We start from the raw sequence: 6450 nt of genomic DNA, 5'->3' as shown, positions 1-6450 counted from the left end.
TCATCTGCAAACTTACCAACGAACCCTTCCACCACTTTATCAAAGTCATTTAAGAAAATCACAGAAATCAGGGGTCCCAGACAGATCCTTTCGGACACAACGAGTCACTGACCTCCGGGTCGAATAGTCCCCTTCAACAACCCTCGGCCTTTGGTGGGCAAGGTAATTTCGAATCCTTTCAGGCAATTTTCCATATATCCCATACCTCATGACACTCTGGATCAGCTTACCATGGAAACCTGAAATACTTCGCTAAAATCCAAATATATCACATACACAGCTCCACCTTCATCAATCTGTCTTGTAACTTCCTTGAATAGCCATATTATGCTCGTGTGGCACGTTCCCCCTCACAAAGCCACATTGACTGTTCCTTATCAGACTGTGCGTCTCTAAATGCTCATAAATCTTGTCCCAAAGTATACTCTCCAATAGCTTGCCTATCATTGATATGAGTAACTGCGCTATAATTCACAGGATTATCACTTTCACCTTTCTTGAACAATGAAACAACATTTGCCATCCTCCAGTGCTCCGGTACTACTCTGATGGCCGGTAGATGGAGATGGGTGGCTGAAAGATCATTGTTAACCCTTCAGAAATTTCTTCTCCCGCTTCCCATCGCACCCTGGGTGTATATCACATCCAAGCACGGACTTAACGATCCTAATTTTTTTTTAGTAGCTGTAGCACTCCTTGTTTCTCAACCTCAACATGCTCCAATACATTTGCCTTTTCTACGCTAATCTCTCCTTCGCCTAAGTCCTCATCCTCGGTGAACACGGAACAAAACCATTCATTTAGAACTCCTTTCCCTCCTTCCCCTACAGATATATTTCCCACGTTATCCATAAACAGTCATCCTCTTGTTGATCACGTATCTGTATACCGCCTGACAGTTCTCTTTAATTTAGCTTGCCAAGGCCTACTTATGCTACCTTCCAGCTCTTCTAATTCCCTTCTTAAGTTCCCTCATGACTACCTGAAAACTCGGAAAAGCCCTGAAATTTTGGCTTCCTAAAACTTAAATAAGCTTCTTTCTTCCTCTTAACTGTACCTTCCGCCTTTGGTGATAACCATGTTCCCTTCACCTTACCATCCTTTACATCTCTTAGTGGGATAACTCTATCTGGAACCCCATGCAAGTGGTCCCCAAACAATCTCCACATTTCTGCAGTGAAATTACCAGAGAACATCTCTTCCCAGTTTACACTCCCAATTTCTTGCCTCATGCCATCGTAATTTCTCTTCCCCAATTAAATGCTTCACCATAATGACTGTTCCTATCTTTCTCCATGGTTATGCTGAAGGTCAGTGAGTTGTTGTCACTATCCACGAAATGCGAGCTCCCCGAGAGTTCTGTCACCTGATCTAGGTACACTGCCTCGTACCAGATCCATAATGGCCTCTCGTCCCGTCTTCCTGTCTACATACTGTGTCAGGAATCCTTCCTGTACACACCTAACAAACTCTGGCCCATCTAAACCAAATGCACCAAGGAGGTGCCAATCAATATGTGGTAAGTTGAAGTCATCCATTGCAGCAAACCTGTTATTTTTGTACCTTCCTAAAATATGCCTACTGTCTGCTCTTCAGTGTACCGCTGGCTATTTCAGGGCCAATAGAATACTCCCAGTAAAGTGATTGCTCCCTTTGTGTATCTGACTTCCACCCACACTGACTCAATAAACGATCCCTCTGCAATGTCCTCCCTTCCTAAAGCTGCAATACTGTCTCTAATCAGCAATGCCATCCTCACTCTTTCTACCTCCATCCCTACCTCTTTTGAACCATCTGAACCCCGGAACCTCAAGCAGCCACTCCTGCCCTTGTGAGAGCCAAGTCTCTGGAATGGCCGCAACATCGTAATGTCATGTACTGATCCATTCTCTAAGTTCATCTCCCTCATTCTGAACACTTCCCGAATCGAAGTAAACACATTTCAACCCATCTAAGTGATTGCATTTATGCCCTATCCCATGGCTATCCTTCCTCACTTTCGCTGTGCACATCGCATCTACTTCTAACCAACTGTTGCATCAACTAATCGACAACTCTGGTTCCCACCCCCTGCTAATCTAATTGAAAGAGCTCGAGCAAACCTGTCCGCAAGGACGTTGGTTCATCTCGAGTTCCAGTGTAATCCGTGTCCTCTGCACAGGTCGTATCTACGCCAGAAGAGATCTCAATGATCCCCAAATCGAAACCCCTGACCCTGCACCAACTCTTTAGCCACTCATTTATCTGCAGTATCCTCCTATTATTTCCCTCCCTGGCACGTCGCACAGGTAACAATCCAGAGTTTACTCCCCTTGAGGCCTTGCTTTCTAACATCCTTCCTTACTCCCTAAACTCGCTCTTGAGGACCTCATCCCTCATCTTACCCATGTTGTTGTTGTTGCCAATATGTACCACGACTTCAGGCTGATCAACCTCCCTCTCAGGAGTATTGTGCACTCGACCGAGACGTCCCCGACCCTGACACCTGGGAGGCAACATACTATTCGTGAGTCTCTATCTTGTCCACAGACTCTCCAGTCTGTCCCGCTAATCAACGAATCCCCTATCACGATCGGACTCCTCTACTCCTCCCCTCTCCTTTCTGAGCCACAGAGCCAGGCTCCGTGCCAGAGATCCGGCTGCTGTGGTTCCCCACCGCTGATTCATTCCCCCCAACGGTATCCAAAATGATATAACTGTATGCAAGGAAAACAAATACCGGGGTATCATGAAACTACTGCCTATGCCTTTTCCCCTTATTAAGGGGCACGCAAGTATCTACGAGTACATCCTGCACCATAAATGTCACTGCCTCCTGGTCACTCCTATCTATCATCTCTTCACCTTCCTGAATGATCCGGATTTCCTTCAGCTGCAGCTCCAGCTCCGCAACGCAGTCTGTCAAGAACTGCAGCCGGATACACCTCCTCTAGCTGTGGTCCTCAAGGGCACTTGAGGTCGCCCTGACCTCCCACAACCTACGAAAAGAGCACATTTCTGTCCTGTCTGCCATTCTCACTGTTCTATTCAAATACAATATCAAATGACAAAGAAAGAAAGAGTACCCACCAGAAGAAAACTCCGCTCATCTATTCCGCCTCTTTGCGCCAAAGCCCCAATTCCCCACTCACAAGGTTGCCACTCCGCTTGACCCTTACTTCCTTTTATTGGCAGCTGCTGCCGAATTATCCAATTAACTAATCAACAAGGCAATGAACTCCCACTTCAACAAATACAAAACGGACCGAAATTTTTAAAGTTCTTCAGCATTCTCGTTTACGTTCTCGATTTACTTCTCGCGATATTTACCACGGCAAACGAGAGTTCTCGCTCCCCTGTTCGTATTGCGCAGCACAGCACGATGAATGTACCCACATTACGATGCTGTCGGCGACAGGGGTGCGTTGAGGAGATCGTCCGACAGATAGATATCATTATTACTCAGATGTGCATCGAAACCCACAGTGAAATGTATCTTTTCCGTAGACTATTCTGGGGGCAACCCGTAACTGTCGCCATGTTTCCGGCGCCATCACAGCACGCCCACAACTTCCTAACCCGTACGTCTTTGGAATGTGGGAGGAAACCGGAGAACCCGGAGAAAACCCACGCAGACACAGGGAGAACGTAAAACCTCCTTGCAGACAGCGGCGGGAATTGAACCCGAGTCGCTGTCGCTGTAATAATGTTACGATAACCTCTACACTACCGCGACTGTCCTTGAGCGAGGGTATTGATTAAGATAATTTGCTTGGTTTGGTTGCAATTCCTAGCAAGGCAATGTATAGATCCGCCCTCGACCTCCCTCAGCGTTGGCCTACTGTTGACGTTCGCGTGCCAAATGAATCCGGCTTACTGCTGTTGACTTGAAGATAAAAGACTTGGATGTGCCTTCGTATTAAACGTACTATTCAGCCAAAGGATGATAACAACTGAAGAAGTTCGTGAATGCAGTTTCTCAGACATGTTGGTAAAATAACAATACTGCTGGTGAAGAGTTGATTATATTGAATCTTAACAAAAGGTGGTGTCCGAGGAGGTGCCCGTGGATTTTCTTGTGAAGAAAACAATACAATATGTTCCAAGCATGTCTGAAATTCATGATATCAGAGCTAATTTGTCAGTCAACTTTTAAGATTCAGATTTTTACATCCACCAATAACTTCCATTAACAAATTACCTTCAATAAAATATTTCAAATTCATTATAGCTTCCCCATAAACCGTCAGGGAGGAAGTTTGCGTCTGTTGCACAATACATGTGCAATTTTCATACTTTTGCTGGCCAGTTCCGAATAGTTATTTGTTCTGCGCTGTGATATGAAGCTACTGTAAAAGTTATTTCTTCCAGTGCGTCATATTCTGCCTTCGGAGTCTCCAACCTGAAGGCCACATCATCGATTTATCTAACTTCCGGTGACACCACCTCTTATCTTCCGCCGCACTGCTTTGTCTTCCCGTTTTCTTGTGGCTTCCTTCTCCCGTCTTCATGACCTGCCCATCTACTCTCCTCCCCTCCTCCATCCTTTCTTCCGTGTCCACTGACCTCTCCTATCGGAGTCCTTCTTCTTCAGTTCTTTGCCTCTTCTACCTATCACCTCTCAGATTTTTACAACTTCTCCGACTCCCACCCCCCCCCCCCATCTTCTCATTCTCACTTCGACGTCTATCACCTGAACTCATCTATCCCCTGCTGCGCGTATTCCTCCCCTTCCCCGCCTTCTTATCCTGGCTTCTGCCCACATCCGTTGCAGTCCTTTTGAAGGAACTCGGCCCAACACGCAACTGTTTATTTCCAATCTATGGATGCTGCCTGCTGGGTTCCTCCAGCGCTTTCTATGTATTGCTCCAGATTCCAGCATCTGCACATTTTTGTCTCAATTTATGCCAGTGCTTCCCCGTGTACGCTAAAGAGCTTTAGTTGTCATTACACTTCCCGTACGGCATGAAACCGAACACTGATTTTTGAAACACCTCCTGTGTTTAATCCCTGTGATAAAAAACGCAGGTCTGGAAAATTACGACACCACAACTGTCAAAGTCACACATGGAAACAGCGCCCGCAACTGCGCAGATATCCGCGAATGTGAACAAATTTCGAAGTAAGATATCAGACTTGTTTACCTTCGTGGAGGATGGCTTTGGCTACATTTTAAGAGGCCTAGGTAATACACCCACGACTGGAGCCACAGTTGCGAGATCGGAACAGGAATTTGGATTTAAGAAACGACGACATTTTTGATGAACTCACACAGGAAGTTCAGGGTAAAGGTGATGAAATGGGCAATGTTACTGGACCCTTGGTCAAAGGGCGGGGCTATAACAACAATCAGGATGTCAACTCGAGCGACTGGACGATTTGGGCATTTCGACTCCCGATGTCATGCCCGCCGGTCCATTTTTATTTTGCGCAGATTTGCCAAGGATATATGACGCAGAAGCTCCGGCCTTTGTCACAAACACAAGATGGACGTTCACGACCCATTTAGTCGCAAGCTGCAGCATAAAGACTTGGTTGATGTTTTACTTGAAATTCAAAACAACTGATTCTCTTTGCAGTTCATAAACGCCTCACAGCAGGTTCTAGTCGAGTTCGGATGGATAGAAATCAATTAAATTTATCTTTAAACGTGTGCAAGGAGAAAGGGGAAGTAGAGAGAGAGAGAGATTTTCCACCACCCACATTGCTCCTCTCTAAAAAAAAACACTGGACTCGCACAATTTCGCGTCAGCTTCGATTTTGTGGAGACTATTATTTATTCGAACAGCTGGACAGTTACGGGGCTTGGCCAACATCAAGCCTCCTGGCGAAGAGGAAACAGAGCTCAATCCAGTCAAGGCAGACACGTGTGAATTTAGCGGTTAGATTTTCTCCGTGAATTTGCAATTTATTTTTGTATTGTTACTTTGTACTTCTGCGTGTCAGTTACAGTCAAATAGTGTTTCTAAAGAAACAATTCTGAGGTGCGAAGCAGTCAAAGGAGTTTCACACCCACAACCCAAAATAAAATCGGTGAGCAGAGCATTTCGAACAATACAGCATTTCGCTGCAATATGTCGCAGTTCCGCCGTTGTTGACAATTAAGCCAAGGGAAGAAAGTATTCAGTTCTTCCCCTAATTGTAATGAGTTGTACTGGATGCTCTACTTCCATAAGTTTTGACGTCCATGTGCAATTCCGTTTACCGAAGCAGAATTGCGGCCCAGATCTCCACAGAATCCTCGAACCGCTCAGAATACCGTGCCTCCCATATCATCACCATTCGGACGGCCCCGCGCCCTTTCACAATGTCACTTCTCCAACATCCACAGATCCGCATACGATCTAATTCCGTGCACCCTCCTTCACGCCTTCACCCTCCTTCACAGCCTCGGTAATGCGCACAATAAATTCCCACCAGGCAATCCTTCCAGATGTTTCTCTTGCTGTTTCGACCTCCTAATGTTATCAT

This window comes from Pristis pectinata, chromosome 12 (genome assembly GCF_009764475.1).
Source record: "Pristis pectinata isolate sPriPec2 chromosome 12, sPriPec2.1.pri, whole genome shotgun sequence".
Lineage (NCBI taxonomy): Eukaryota > Metazoa > Chordata > Chondrichthyes > Rhinopristiformes > Pristidae > Pristis > Pristis pectinata.
Note: the sequence above shows the minus strand (reverse complement) of the source record.